Source organism: Lepidochelys kempii, chromosome 6 (assembly GCF_965140265.1).
Source record: "Lepidochelys kempii isolate rLepKem1 chromosome 6, rLepKem1.hap2, whole genome shotgun sequence".
NCBI classification, from domain to species: Eukaryota; Metazoa; Chordata; order Testudines; family Cheloniidae; genus Lepidochelys; species Lepidochelys kempii.
The window spans coordinates 129518631-129535132 of NC_133261.1; the positions used below are offsets into that span (position 1 = coordinate 129518631).

The 16502-nt window shown below is 47.9% G+C and overlaps 1 long non-coding RNA gene across 1 annotated transcript in view; it reads right to left on the reverse strand.

The window, feature by feature from the left end:
- Positions 1 to 3949: 3949 nt before the first annotated feature.
- LOC140913940 (uncharacterized) overlaps positions 3950 to 16502 on the reverse strand; it is a 115726-nt gene continuing 103173 nt past the window's right edge. Inside the window, exon 3 of the long non-coding RNA XR_012159706.1 lies at positions 3950 to 4673. This is a non-coding gene — a long non-coding RNA (uncharacterized lncRNA). The remainder of the gene's footprint in view (positions 4674 to 16502) is intronic.

Consider the following 16502-nt stretch of genomic DNA (forward strand, 5'->3'; position numbering starts at 1 on the left):
GGCTGGCGCACAATCTTTGACCACGAGAGTGGGTTGAACCAATGTATCTGTGTATTGCTCTTGCAGAGAAGTGCTGTGTACTTTGTGATCATACAAAGTGAATAGGGACAAGCTCACCTACTTCTATACCAGCGCTCTGAAACCCAAGCGCACAACCCTTCTTCTGGTTTTGCATGGTCGATTCTCTGATTGCAGTGAACTGATACATCCATTTGTATTGTTTTCACGTCCTCACCCTCGCGTCCTGCCCCGGCACGAAGTGGCGGGACCTCCCACCACCTTCGGAGGGTGAGGAACCCCGGTGGTGGGCCAGCCTATATTCCACTCTGGTCCCAAACCCTGCTGGGGATATTAGTTGGCGGCTCCTTCATGGAGCTGTGAGCACAGGCGTGTTCTTGGTGTGGTTCACCCCCGTCCCAGACACCTGCCCCTTCTACAGCATGAGGGAGACCCTGGTGCACGTGTATCTGGAGTGCACTGGGTTGCAGCCCCCATTCCAGCTCCTCTTAGATATCCTGTTACGTTTCTGGCTGCATTTTTCCCCTTACCTCCTTATCTATGCACTCCCTATCTGTGGCCCCTTGTTGCGGGACCTCCTTGTCAACCTCCTCCTAGCACTGGCCAAAATGGCTATCTACAAGACCCGGGAGAGGAGGTTGGCTGACGGGGTTTCCTGCAGCTGCGGAACCTATTTCCGACCCTCCGTCCGCTCACGCATCCGGGCGGAGTTCCCTGGGCGGAGTCTGCTGGCTCCCTTGACACCTTCGCGGAGCAGTGGGTGCTGTACCGGGGTTCTCTGCTCGGCGTCCCCGTCAGGTTCCCTTCATTTAGCCCTGTGATCTCACTCCTGTCCCAGCTATATCTTTAGTTGTCCCCCGTAATTAATTGAGATCCCGGACTTTGTGGAGCCTCCCCTTAGCCTGGGGCAGGTCCTTTAGCAGTGGGTGGGCTTTTGCCTGCCCACTTCCAGGATCCCAACAGGACAGGGCTTTGTCTCCCAGATGGAGAAAAAAGTTCCAGCCACCTGTGATTCCACAGGCAGCTTTGTCAGGGGAGCAGTAATACTGGTAGGTAGCTTGCAGCCAGGCTAACATGCTTAATCACTACCAGGAGATATTCTATCAGGCACCAGTTAGCAGCAAATTCATTATCAGGATTCTGCTCCAATTCCTTAAAGAGATTTGAATTGGTAATAAATTTGTGGCTGGATGATAAACTGACACATGATACAAAAAACAACAGCTAGACAAATGAAACATGTCAGGACAGCTAAAAGTGTGATATGAATACACCAAATAAATAGAATCCTAAGGTATATTAGTGCACCGGGCCTGGAAAATGGCCTAACATTTATTAAACTTGTCTTCTTCCTTCCATCATCCAATTACAGTTCTCACTTATTAAAAGGCTGCCTGGACAACTTTCCTTGTTCTCTGTAAGCTGTAAAACTTCGCTGAAATCTGGAATAAACAATGAAAACTAAAAATCGACCACACAGTTTGGGAACCTCCAGATGCAAGGCGATGTGGTACCCATCCTACAGGGTCCCTGAGAATTACAGGGGGTGGAGTGATGGGAAAAGATATCCCCAAAGTGGTTCTGTTGCCCATGAATTTGACATTCCTGCCCGTGCCCCAGAACTTGACAGTACTGCAGTCAGCCATTTGGTATATTCCACCACTGCCAGCTGAAAACAAAACATCACAGAGCTAGGAATAACCCTGGGCCTTCGTAAGACAAGCTCAGAGAGCTGCACACTTGCAGTGTGTTAATCAGAATGGGAGGATGGGACAGAAAGCGATGGAGAAGAGTGAGTGAACAGCGACCTTGGTTTTAGGAGCCCCTGACATATTGTTGTTATGGCTAGAAATACTAGGCGCGCTTTGAGATAATGAGAAGTTTGTTTAAATTAGGAGAATTGGTGACCCAGTAGAGGTTGTTATACTGACCCACTAGGAGTCACTATAGGTTATGGGTGTTGTTAAAGTTAGTTATAAAAGATTAGCTATAATACCTCAGAGCAGTCCGAGGGAGCTTTCCTTCAGGCAAGGAGCTGAGATCTAAACTCCCCATCGGCTGGATGGAAAGAAAGCCCCTAGAAATCTGGTTGCTGATCACTCAAAACCATCTCAGACTGTGGGTAACTATATCTGGGATGTCCTAAACCTATTGTGCGCGTGGGCCTGGCTGCAGTTGCAGATGTAGAGCGCTGTGAGTTAGACCCGCCACCGTAGAGCGCAGTAGGGAAGCGCTGCAGTCTGTCCACACTGACAGCTGCAAGCGCACTGGGGTGGCCACATTTGCGGCACTTGCCGCGGCACTGGGAGCGGTGCATTATGGGCTGCTATCCCACAGAGCACCTCTTCCCATTCTGGCGCTGTGGCTTGTGGGAAGGGGGCGGGGGGCATTCTGGGTCCTGTCCCAAAGCCCCGTGATGCATCGGTTCGCATCCCAGCATTCTCTTTGCTTCCGTCCATATTTGGCGCCATCTTTCAACATTTTTTGTACTGCACGCTCTGTCTTTCCTTTCGGTCTGTGGGAATGGAGCCCGAAGTGCTGAGGAGTCTGCTGACAAGTCTCGCCAGCACGTCACTTTTGGCAGTCACGTTATTCCTTATGATCCAAAGTGACAGTGAGGGCTCCGACAATGATATTGACTCAAGTAATACATATGACACGAGTTTTCTTGTGGCATTCATGGACATGCTCACCACCGTGAAATGCCACGCTTGGGCTCGGGAAACAAGCACTGAGTGGTGGGATCACATCGTCATGCAAGTCTGGGATGACGAGCAGTGGCTGCAGAACTGTCGGATGAGAAAAGCCACTTTCATGGGACTGTGTGAGGAGCTCGCCCCCACCCTGCGGCACAAGGACACGAGATTGAGAGCTGTCCTGATGGTGGAGAAGCGGGTGGCTATTGCAGTCTGGAAGCTGGCAACTCCAGACAGCTACCGATCAGTCGCTAACCAGTTTGGAGTGGGGAAGTCGACCGTTGGAATCGTTTTGATGCAAGTTTGCAGGGCCATTAATCGCATCCTGCTCAGAAGAACCGTGACTCTGGGTAACGTGCATGACATTGTGGCTGGCTTTGCACAAATGGGTTTCCCTAACTGCGGAGGGGCGATAGATGGGACGCATATTCCAATTCTGGCAACAGCCCACCTAGCCTCCGAGTACGTTAATCGGAAGGGGTATTTACTGATGGTTCTCCAGGGGCTTGTGGATCACCGTGGGCATTTCATTGACATTAACGCAGGCTGGCCCAGAAAGGTACATGACAGACGCATCTTTTGGAACACTGGCCTGTCCAGGAAGCTGCAAGCTGGGACTTTTTTCCCAGAACAGAAGATCACCGTAGGGGAAGTCAAAATGCCCATTGTAATCCTTGGAGACCCCATTTACCAATGCCATGGCTCATGAAACCCTACACAGGGAGCCTTGACAGCAGCAAGAAGCCGTTCAACAACAGGCTGACCCGGTGCAGAATGACTGTGGAGTGTGCTTCTGGATGTTTAAAGGGCTGCAGGCACTTTCTGTATGGGAAGCTGGACCTGGCCTACGACAGCATCCCTGCGGTTATATCCGTGTGCTGTATCTCCATAACATTTGTGAAGGGAAGGGTGAAAGATTCACTCACGCATGGAGCTCAGAGGTTCAACACCTGGAGGCTGAATTTGAACAGCCAGAGAGCAGGGCTGCAAGGATTAGGGATGCCTCGAGGGAGCAATCTGAGGCTGAAAGCCACCAGTAATGTCTGGTGTCCTGCATGGGAATGAAGTGCAGTGTTTCCAGTGTTAGTAGAAACCTGTGTTTGCAACACTGACTTGCAGTGCCTGTTTCTTTCCTTAGCTAAGGTATCTTTTACTTTATGCAGTAATAAAGAATGTTTTCAGAGCCAAAAAATCCATTTATTGAAAAGAAAATTCATTTATTGAAAAGAGACACAATTGCTTGGGAAACAGAAAGGGCAAGGGGGTGGGGAACGGTACAATCACAGATTTGCGTATGTCCTGGCTGGAGCGCTCTGCAATGAGTGCTGCACTTCAGGATGGCTGTACTGCATGGTGATGGGGGTTGAGTGCAGTGGGTCAGGGTCGTAGTTGTCATGGCTGGGTGGTGAAGCTACAGGTGTTGGAGGCAGCTGGTGGCGGTAAGAACCTGGATGTGGGGGAGAGTGGGTTGGAGGTGATATGGGGGCACAAGGGAAAGAGTTTTGGGACAAGGGCTGCAGGAGGCGGTGGGCACGGTAGTGCTCCGCTTGCATTGCTATGAGTGCCTGTATCGAGTCTGCTTGGTGCTCCATGATGCTTAGCAGCCGCTCCGTGCTTTGGTGCCGGCGATCCGCATTCTGCTGGCAGACCCTCCTTTCCCTCCACAGCACACTCCACAGTCATTCTGCACCGGGTCAGCCTGTTGTTGAACGGCTTCTTGCTGCTGTCAAGGCTCCCTGTGTAGGGTTTCATGAGCCATGGCATTGGTAAATGGGGTCTCCAAAGATTACAATGGGCATTTTGACTTCCCCATCAACTCCTGCACTTTTTGATTTTCATTATTTGAATGCTGCATTACTTCATGCAACATGTCTTCCTTGCTTCTACGTGGCCTCTTTCTGATGCTTTGGAGTCTTTCGGCCGGTATTAACACGGACGGCTGAGATCTCAAGGTTGCATCTGTAAAGGCAAAATGCAACACTTAACAGAGACAGCATTGTTCACACCAGACAGAGCAAGGATTCCCCTGTACTTAAGGGCAAGCACAGTCTACATCATAGCGTAATTTGCCCGTCCGAAAATGAGCGCACATAACCCACGGGAGCCCCAAAATGGTGAGTGAGCACAGGGTCAAGCATGACTGATTGTTTCACGGCTGTACTGTCCTCTGGGTTTCTGTGCCTTGGGGAAAGCCAACAGCAGCAGGGGGCCCCTATACTGAACACTGTCCCCACATTTTCCACAGGAGTTCGTCCTGGAAGATATCTCGCTGCTGAGGGTGACCTGGGAAGCAAGGGAAGGTCTTCTACTGCAATGTGGCTTCTGCCCTGGCCCATGTGTAGGTGAGAGGTTTTTCGCAGGAGTGGGTGGGTGAGATTCTGTGGCCTGCCTTGTGCAGGAGGTCAGACTAGATGATCATAATGGTCCCTTCTGACCTTAGTATCTATATGCAGCTTACCTGTGTGCAGCAATGGTCTCCCCGCCCCTTACGGCACAGTGGCACGGACAAGTTGGGCCAAAAGAAATCTGATGAGGTTCAATAAGGATAAGTGCAGGGTCCTGCACTTAGGACGGAAGAACCCAATGCACAGCTACAGACTAGGGACCGAATGGCTAGGCAGCAGTTCTGCGGAAAAGGACCTAGGGGTGACAGTGGACGAGAAGCTGGATATGAGTCAGCAGTGTGCCCTTGTTGCCAAGAAGGCCAATGGCATTTTGGAATGTATAAGTAGGGGCATAGCGAGCAGATCGAGGGACGTGATCATTCCCCTCTATTCGACATTGGTGAGGCCTCATCTGGAGTACTGTGTCCAGTTTTGGGCCCCACACTTCAAGAAGGATGTGGATAAATTGGAGAGAGTCCAGCGAAGGGCAACAAAAATGATTAGGGGACTGGAACACATGAGTTATGAGGAGAGGCTGAGGGAGCTGGGATTGTTTAGCCTGCAGAAGAGAAGAATGAGGGGGGATTTGATAGCTGCTTTCAACTACCTGAAAGGGGGTTCCAAAGAGGTTGGCTCTAGACTGTTCTCAATGGTAGCAGATGACAGAACGAGGAGTAATGGTCTCAAGTTGCAGTGGGGAAGGTTTAGATTGGATATTAGGAAAAACTTTTTCACTAAGAGGGTGGTGAAACACTGGAATGCGTTACCTAGGGAGGTGGTAGAATCTCCTTCCTTAGAGGTTTTTAAGGTCAGGCTTGACAAAACCCTGGCTGGGATGATTTAACTGGGAATTGGTCCTGCTTTGAGCAGGGGGTTGGACTAGATGACCTTCAGGGGTCCCTTCCAACCCTGATATTCTATGATTCTATGATTCTAAGTTAGCCTGATTGGGACAAGGACCACAGTGGCTCTCCTGAGAAACCTGCGCAAGCGCATTGCCCAAGTTCCGGATGAGACCTTTGAAGAGACCACTGAGGCCGATTACTGTGATGTGAGAGAGCACATCAATTCCCCATTCCGCATCTAGGCATGCATGCAGCCCTAATGCTCCTTGCCCAATGAGCAGAATATACTTGAATTGCAATTCAAATGACCTGCAAATGCTTGCACACATCACCATGCCCTTTGAAACTGCAGGATTTTGCATTCATTAAAATTTAATTAATTAATTAAATTCCAGGGATGGGGAAGAAAAACAATCAACAGTGGTTTAAAGCAGGTGTGGTTAGACATTACACAGGGGTTGAACTTTGGATGGCAACTTATTCTAAAAGAGGTCCCAGAGCAGAACTGAGTGAATAGTCTGGAAAAAACTAATTGTGAGCAGTTGTGGCTTCTAAATAGGAGTTTGCTTTGACTATACGTTAGCAGGTCCTTCTATTTGCTTTTCTGAATTGCAAGAGACTGACGTTGGTCTATCAGGAAATATTTCATATCCAAGGGAGGAGAGTTTTAAATTTAGAAAAAAATTCCACCCAGCCTGATGGAACTACTTTCCTCAAGAACCAGAAACCAGTCAACTGGATGGGTTAGGCAGATACTCACAGAACACGCTGGGGAGTGACATACCTATTCTTGGAACTAGAGAAATTCCCATGGGGTGGAAGTTCCCATGGGCTGAGAAGAGAGGAAGGAGGGTTTGAAAAAAAATCTGTTTTTGGGGAAAGAGTCCATTACCATATTAGATTAAATCATCTAACACCTGAGGCTTGGACACCAGGTTGAGTCAGGGGGCGGTGGAACTTCCACAAGACAGGTCAGAGCCAGAACCTGCTCTTGAACATGTAAGACTTACTTTTGTTTTCTGTGACTCGGCAGAGGAGGCATTATCGATTCAGCTTATGGGAAGTGTAAATCTAGAATGCTCAGCAAGCCGTTTCTTTTCTTTTAAACCCATTTCCCTCTGTTTTTTTTTAAAAAAATCTTGTTTTAAGGGATATTCTACAGTTGTGTGGGAGTTCCAAGCAGTTCACCGCAAGGGGAAAAGGACACTTCAGCTTTGAAGGAGAGTGTACTTTATGAGATCAAAGATACCGCTTCGGTCTCAGTCCAAGGGTATGTGGCACTCGCTGTTTTCTTCCAGCGAGGTGTGTTCTAGACGGCTACAGGGGGCAACACTTCAAGGGAGGCACCAACAAGCCTAAGGAGACAGATGAGCTGAAGTTTAGTCAGGTCATGTGAATGCTTGTGGAATGCAAGTTTTCATATGAATGTTCTCAGAAAATGAACTTTGGCCCATTATAGTGGACAAAATAAAATGTATTGTGGGCAGGAGCAGTAGTTTAGAAGGTTTAGGAAGCACAATCAATGCCAGATGATGTAAGTGACTGATCACACAGGGTGGAATTCACCCTTGTAAAGCACAAGACCTAGGTCAAAGGCAATAGTCCTGTTAACTTGATTGGACCTGAGTTAGGCCAACACTGAGTGCTTTTGAATATTCTACCCTAAGGCAGGTTTTTTCATGAAACAATAAATATTAGGAAATAATTTAATGTTTTTAGCTGGAAACAAGGAGTAAAACCCAACACTGACCAGTGAGCTCTGCATCACAGATTCATCTAAAGATGGGCAAATAATCCTTAACAAATAATTGGTTTGACGAAAACTTTATTTTCACAAATTGTCCAGATCATGGTTTTCTTGAATTTATTTATTATCCACAGTTTTTCCATCATATAATTTCCATGGGGAACTTTTGATCATTGCAAGTATTTGTTAATCCACTTTCAGGCTTTGAGATTGCACATTGTGGGCACACTGTATGTTTCTGTTCCATGACTTTCATTGGATGGGCATCGTGCTGAGAAATAGGTCTCCCATGCAAACAGAGCTTACTAGTCGAAAATGTTGCTGTCTGTGAATGTTCTGCAAGGCTTGCTTAAAATGTGCTGTGACTGTGAACATTACCAACAGCAAACCTGTTAGCAAAATATTCCTAAACGAAGGCAAACACAGTCAGAGCAAATTGGCTTCACTGGATATTGTTGAAGCCAGGAAGTTTGCAAAGATTTAAAGAGGAATGGGACATTTGTATGGATAACAAGAACATCCAGATTTATCACACAGTTAACACTAACAAAGAATATGGGAAGGAGTGTAAATCTGGTGCTTCAGGCCTTAAACCAATCTCTAACTAGTAGGGATTGGGATGAGAACTTCATGGCGGGAAGATTCCCCACATTGGCCTTTTGTGGGCTTTCCTGCACCTTCCTCTAAGCATCTGACCACTGTTGGTGAGAGAATACTGGACCATAGGTCTGATCCAGTCTGACAATGTCTGGGTTCATACATTTGAAAGAATATTCACATAATTTTGTTTTGTGACATACTCCTCTTTCGGATGATGTGCACCCATTTCTTATCTGAGAATAATTGGAATATCCCTTTTTGATGGTCTATTCCAACCTAAACACTTGGGGTTTTATCTTCTTCCACTCAGAAGATGGAGACAGAACAGGAATGCTTCTGATGGTGCCATACTCTCCCATATAAGGGCGTCACCATCTGTCAGCCTTCAGTTGTTCTCCGGCTGGTGGAGAAGTCTGTCCCCAGGAGGCTTCTGCTAAAGCAGAGAAAAAGCAGGACTCGGGAGCCTAAGGGAAGCTATATGATATGTTCTGGTGTGTAGCTGAGTGAGACATCAGCAACTTGTGGGCCCTCAGACCCTGGTGAACCCCCCCCCCCCAGCAGCTATCCAACATGGGGGACCCAATTGTTGTTGCTGAAATAATTCAGCGACTCTGACCTTTTCTTTACCTCAGATGCAGCTTGTGCAGCTGACTTGGCTCTGAGCTGTGAGAAACAGAACAATCCTCCTTCACAATAATACATTCACTGGCTGAGCCCCACCTAACCTCAAGTCACTCTTGAGCTCCCTGTGTTTCCCCTCAACTAAGCGGCAGACTGCCTGATCTGGCACTAGGCTGACACAGATGGTACTGCCATCTGCATGTGTTCTGTAACCGTTGTTGGTCTTGGTCTTTTGACAGTGGAGAAGGATGGGAGGGAAGGACAGTAGGCCCTTGAGGGTGTTTAATAATCAGAGGAGTGGGTGGGTGAGGTTCTGTGGCCTGTGATGTGCAGGTTATCAGACTAGATGATCATGATAGTCCCTTCTGACCTTAAAGTCTATGCGGTTGTCAGCCAGCACTAACCTATACTGTTCTTGAAGGGGCTTCCTTCTGATCAATGGGACCCTGGTGACTCTGGACAGGGAAGGGGCAGCAGTACAGGTGGTAACATGTCCTTCTATATTAAAATTGGTTGATTAACCAGAATTTTCTACAGAATGTGTATGCATTGCACAGGAATATCTTTGGCCAACATTCTGTTCAAGGATTTCTCTTGGTTTGGTATTTTTTTCACACTGAATGTTTTTAAACGGGCTATTAAATTGTGGGCTGGAGCCATGAGATTTCATGAATGCATGGAACACAACAGTAGTGTGAACTTCCCCCTGCCTCCATTACATTTTTGAGGTACAGTAGATCCTCACTGAAACCAACAAACCACAGTGTCTATAACTTCCTTAACTTTGTCTTAAGGATGCCGAGCTAATTGTAGGAGCTGCAACTAGCTGTAAGTGATGTATGACATGAAAACTTCTTCCCGGGCACACAGAAAGAAGCCACCCATAATTTGTAATCCATTCTGTACTTCTGTGCCATTTGAAGCATTACTGAGCTCAAGCTCAGTCAGAAAAGTTCATCAATATAAAAGTCTGTCAGGTAAAAGGAAATGAATGCGTTAGTTTCAACATTGCGGTTGTAGGCAGATAATGTAGAGAAGAAGGATGGTCCAGTGATTAGGTTCCCTAGCTTTGTTCTTACAAGACCAGAGTTCAATTCCTTGAGCCACCATAAACTTTCTGTGTTATGTTGGGCAAGACAGACTCTCTACCCCAGAGATGGTCAATTTTTTTTGTCAAGATCCTGATTCCAGAGAAACATTTTTCACACCACAAGTGTCCCTGTTCAACGAACACATACAAAGCTGTCTAATATACCCAGGGCCTATTGCAGGGACAATCAATATGTGGACCGCAGGCCAAATCCAGACTTCCAGAAGCTTTTGACCTGACCACGAAAATCTAAGGGGCTGTGGGCAGTTAGTGCGGTTGGGCTAGTGTGGGTAGAGGAGTGACTGGCTGCGTCCTGGCAGGCTTTGGGGAGTAGGTGCCTGGGCTCACACACAACTCAGGGTGGCAGAGGCCCTCCCTAAATGGAGCCCCACAGGGACTGCTGGGGTACACGAGGGCTTGGAGCTTCAGCCCTGCGGGAGGCATCGGGCTCGGGGTCTCAGCTGAAACCCAAGCTGAAGCCCCAAGCCCAGCGCACCTGGGAGGGGCTGAAATCCTCAGCCCTGGATCGCCTGGGGGGGAGCTGAAGCCACAAGCCCCAGCATTCCAGGTGGGTCTAAAGTTCCAAGCCCTGGTGCACCGCTGGTGGGACTGAAGGCCCAACCCCCGGCATGTGTAGGAGACAAATGTCTCATTCAGAAAGTTGAGGAAACAACTAGGGAGTCATCCATTTTGGATCTGGTATTGACCAATAGGGATGAATTAGTTGCGAACACAAAGGTGGCCGGGAACTTGGGAGGAAGTGATCCTCATCTGGTAGAATTCAAGATCCTAAGGCAAGGAGAACATAAGAACAGCAAAACAAGGACACTGGACTTCAGAAAGGCAGATTTCTGTCCACTCAGAGAAATAGGCAATTAGGAAGAAAAGGAGTCAAAGGGGGCTGGCAGCTCCTAAAAGATGTAATACTAGAGGCTCAACGTCTATTCTAATGCAGAGGAGAGATAAGAAGAGCCACAGGAGGCCAGTGTGGCTGCACCTGGGGCTTTTTAGTGATCTAAAATCCCCAAGGGATCTATACAGGAAATGGAAGGAGGGGCATGTCACCAAGGAAGTATACATGGGAATAGAGCGAGAAAGATCAAGGATGGGGTGGGCTTGCTGCTCCATGGAGAAGGTGACCTGGTAATGGAAAAATCACAGGAAGGCAGAGCTGCTCGATGCCTACTTTGCTTCAGTCTTCACACAAAAAATAATATGTGACCAGATGACTAGCAAAGTTACCACAGACAATGAAGGGGAAGGGATGCAGACTGGGATAAGTAAAGGATATGTCAGAGATCTTCTGACCAATTTGAATGAATTCAAATCAATGGTGCTGGATGCTATTCACCCAAGAGTACTGAAGGAATTAGCTGAAGAAGTCTCGGAGCCACTGGCAATAGTATTTACAAGCTCATGGATAACAGGAGAGGCCCCAGAAGACTGCAGAAGGGCTAACGTGGTGCCCATCTTTAAAAAGGGGAAAAAGGAGGAGCTGGGAAACTACAGACCAATCAGCCTGACTCGATACCTGCAAAGCTACTAGATCAACGAATAAAACATTCCATTTGTGAATACCTGGAGGACAAAGGGGTGATCACGAGCAGCCACCATGGATTTACTAAGAATAAATCATGTCAAACCAGCTTGATTTCCTTCTTTGACAAAGCAACTGGTTTGGTGGATAGGGGGAATGTGGTGGACATAATGTACCTGGACTTTAGCAAGGCTTTTGACAAAGTCCTATATGGCATTCTGATAGGTAAGCTGGTGAAATGCAGGTTCGGAGGAGCTACCAGCTAAGTCACACCAGTTGAGATCTGCCCTACATCTGGATCCCTACATAGCTGTTTTTTCTGAGGTACCAGAGGTTACACTGGTTTAAATTGCCATCACTCTCCTGAAGTGATTTACACAGATCCTGAGGATCTGGCCAAGTATCATTGCTTTGCAGTTTAGAAAGTTTACTTGAAAATAACACGTCTTTGTTGGAGTAGAACATTACGGTCACTGGTCGATTCCTATGTGTCTTTCCAATCCCCTGACATTTTTTGTCTTGAGCACAGTAGTACAACGGTTTTACCTGCTGGTTCGTTCCCCTGTATTGACACATTTTCTAACAACAGCTGACATGATTGACAATTGAACCGTCTCTTGCTTTATTTGCTATGAAAGGTTACTAACTGGAGTGGAATATATTTAGCAAGTCAGACCTTTGGCCTGAGACATAACCTTTGTAGCACCAGTAGAGAGAAAAGTTGCCTTCAATATTGAATATCCTCACATAATATTGTGTGGAAGGAGCCCCTCGTAAGACTGGAATTGGGGGCAAGTCTCCCAGGAACTGAAGCCAAGACATTTTTGTTCGAGTGCACAAGTAATGGACTGTTTCAATGGCTTGTTGGGTGGGAACTGCCATAAGAGAGACTAACGCTAAGGGCTAGCTCTTGCTGCTCAGAATGGAGATGGCGGGATGCCCAGGGAGTACGTGGCCTCCTTGGTGAGCACAGAATGGAGCTGGAATGGGGTGCAGCCTGGCTGTTGTTCTAATGGACATGGGAGCAGCATTTTTGCTCTTGGAGGCAACTATGTTTTATGCCAGCCAACCCCAAGCTGAACTAAGTTGGAAAAGTGACCAAGAATGAGCAACTAGTACCTTTCCTTGGAATGACTTACTGTTAGGGCCCTACCGAATTCAGGGTCCATTTTGGTCAATTGCACAGTAATAGGATTTCAAAAATCATAAATTTCGTGATTTCAGCTATTTAAATCTGAAGTTTCACAGTGTTGTAACTGTAGGGGTCCTGGCCCAAAAAGAAGTAGTGGGGCAGTGGAGCGGGGGGCATTTGCAAGGTTATTGTAGGGGGGGTTGCGGTTCTGCTACCCTTACTTCTGCGCTGCTGCTGGCATCAGCGCTGCCTTCAGAGCTGGGCAGCTGGAGAGTGGTGGCCGCTGGCCCCGCGAGCCCAGCTCTGAAGGCAGAGCCGCCGCCACCAGCAGCAGCGCAGAAGTAAGGACGGCCTGGTGTGGAATCGTCACCCTTACTTCTGCCCTGCTGCCTGCAGAGCTGGGCCCTCAGTTAGCAGCCGCCATTCTCGGACCACCCAGCTCCGAAGGCAGCATAAGAAGTAAGGGTGGAAATACTGCGACCTCCCTAAAATAACTCTGTGACCCTTCTTCATCTCCCATGTGGGTCAGGACCCCCAATTTGAGAAATGCTGGTGTCCCCCATGAAATCTGTATAGCATAGGGTAAAAGCACACCAAAGCCCAGATTTCACAGCAGGAGACCAGATTTCACGCTCCATGATGCATTTTTCATGGCCGTGAATTTGGTAGGGCTCTACTTATTGTGAATGAGTAGCCACTGCTGGGCAAGCCCTGGTAGCCTCCACATAGTCCTGCAAGCAGTCTGTTACCTTAGTTTCCCCTCTTGGACTGCTCAATAAACTCCACACTTCTTTCTGTGGCCAAAAATACCCCTCCCAGGGGTCTAGGCTTAGGAACATAAACATAAAATCTAAATAAAACCACAAGCCCCAAAGTCAAGTCCAACAAAAATCCACCTGAAGCCCAAGTTTCTCTTCCTACCTGGGGCTTTCCTGCTTTGGCAGGCCACTCCCAGGCCCTACCTGTCTGGAGCATCAGTCCCAGCTCCAGGACTCAGGAGTGAGCAGGCCCCAGCAGAAACAGTCTCTGGTCTCCTTTAGTTCCCTTCACTGCAGCCTTCTACTGCTCTTATAGGGGGATCACTTGACCTTGCTCAGATGTGCCTCTTTAGTAATCAGGGTTGGCTGGTCCCAGGCCTCCAGCCCTTCAGAGACAAGCCACCCTGTTACACTTACCTTACGCTTGGGTTACTACTGTACCTTAGTGATGGCATATACCGACTGACACTACTGCTAGTTATATCCCCGGTACCCCAGCCGGTGTCAGGATGCTTTAAAGCAAATGGAGAGAAAATGAAGGAGCAAGTCTACATCCAGTATATATGCACACGCACACACACTTTATCCAGCCCTCTTCCCCACCCACATTAATCCCCTGCAACACATTTTAAAACAAAGAAGCTGAAATCATAGAATCATAGAATCATAGAATATCAGGGTTGGAAGGGACCCCAGAAGGTCATCTAGTCCAACCCCCTGCTTGAAGCAGGACCAATTCCCAGTTAAATCATCCCAGCCAGGGCTTTGTCAAGCCTGACCTTAAAAACCTCTAAGGAAGGAGATTCTACCACCTCCTTAGGTAACGCATTCCAGTGTTTCACCACCCTCTTAGTGAAAAAATCTCTGTCCTGCAAATGAATTGGAGATCTTACATAAACCAGGGGGCTCTCAGACTTTCCCATATTAGAAATGCCCCCCGGGATACCTCTCCCATCTAACCAGGATGCAGCCAGGTCCCATTTAACAATATGGGAAGGGCAGGTGGCCATGATCCCCTCAGGCATTGCAAACCCATTAAATACACCTGCGACTCCTCCCCCATTCTACTGTAATGCCTCCTCCCTGCAAGAGCTTTGGGCACGGCATTTCTTTACTGGGAGGGCCAGGTATTTCCTCCATTTTCTGTTTGTGCGAATGCACACTACATATAAGGCTCAGTGCTACGAGCCTTGGGCTGAGCAGATGGAGCAGGCAGCCCTCCAGCTCTGCTCTCTGACAGCAGAGCTGGATGTCTGAAGAGGGAGACAGGAGAAAACATTCCTAACACAAACGCAGAGCCACCGATGGCCCCCTGGCCTCTGGAGAGCAGTGGCTTGTCCTGTTCCTCTTTCATACGTCAACTCCAGACTTGTTGGTTCGGCTCAGATTCTCATCACTAGGGAAACGTGAATTTCCTACTGTTTTTCTGTGTGCTGGGCAGAATGCCAGGCCACAGGCTGAGATTCGTCTTCTTGTCTTTTTCTACAGTTTTATACACAGTACATTTTAATCATGTGGCTTGAGAGCAACAAAGTTTATAAAAACACCTGTTTGGTTTTTTTATTGCTAGTGACAATCTTTTATTCACTTTCCCGAGAAACAGCTTTTAAAGAAACAGGCTTTTCGTCCATTTAGGATCCGGTTATCAGGAGACCGTGATGGGCAATTCATAATTACCTCCTTCTCCTTTTGCAAAACAGTTACCACCCTTGTTCTTTAAACAAACATGGGCCAAACTGATCCCTGCTGTAACACTACAGATTTACACCAGGGATGAATCTGAGTCCATGGGTGGTTGAAAGCAAGCCAGGTCACCAGCACGTATTCTTATGCCATCTTGTTGACTAGGCCTAGAGACATTTTCATGAAACCGTCACCACAAAAAAGAGCTTTTAGACCTTTCACAGATGATGATGCTTCAGGAAGGGGATTATCAACAAAGGGCTAGGTACTTACTGCATACGGCATTTTTTATCTGGATTACAATAGAGCCAAGAGATCCCTTCCAGAATCAGGGTCCCTTGGTGCTGAGGGGCCGTACAAACAACGAATGAAAAATACAGTCCTGGACCAAGATAGCTCACCTCAGGAGTGGTGGAAGTGCCCTAAAAGTGGGAGGGCCACAGGCGACCAAACTGTGGCCCCACCCTGCACTGTGCTGCCCCCTGAAGCCGCACCTCTGCCCCACCCCTTTTCCCCGATCCCTGCCTCGCGCCACCCCTTCCCCCCAACGCTCTTCCCCCACAACCTCCTTGTTCTCTGAGGCCCCGCTCCCACGCTGCCTCTTCTCCCCCACACCCTGCCCCCCACTTGCTCCTTTCTGCCCCCTCCTCCCATCGCTTGCCCTTATGGGAGGGGCATGCCCCGCTGGTCACCCCTATTCTGACACCCTGGCTCACATTTTAGTTTTGTTGACAGGACACAGCAGGCAGATGAATGAGGGCTGCATGGGATGGATGGGGAGTAAGGACAAGGTAACAGTAAAATGAGCATGTTCTGTGATAATAGGGTGTAGTCACAGCCACCTAGCCAGGGTGAGCAGGTGAGATGGTGTAGGAATCATGGAAAAGTTGAGTCTTAAGAGGGATTTGAAGGAGTTGGCTTTCCAGGTTTTGATGGGAAGTTTTTCCACAAGTAAAAGGCAGCATAGGGAAAAACAAGGGAGAATGATAATATAGGGAATGATAGGCTGGATCAATCCCATGCATTTCCTGATGGTTGTTGAACTGGTTACTGTATATGATGCACTGGGTACCAAAATCTGATCCTGAGGGCTGCTAAACGTTTTTAGCTCCCTTTGAAGTCAATAGGAATGGAAGGTGCTTAGCACATTGTTGATCAGGCTCCCAGGAAGCTACCCATTTCTAGTGGCAACATATGCCTCAGACATCCAATACTGAAAATAGTAGTGGAGGCCTGCACATAAGCCTGCTGTAGGGGATTTGTGTATGACCAACAGAGCTGGCTGAATAGTGGGAAAATATCTCTGAAGGATTTTGCTCGATTTTGTCCTCCATATTTCACTGACATTTTCCAAAACACTTCAGGGATCTGATGTCCCCTAAAAAAGTGTC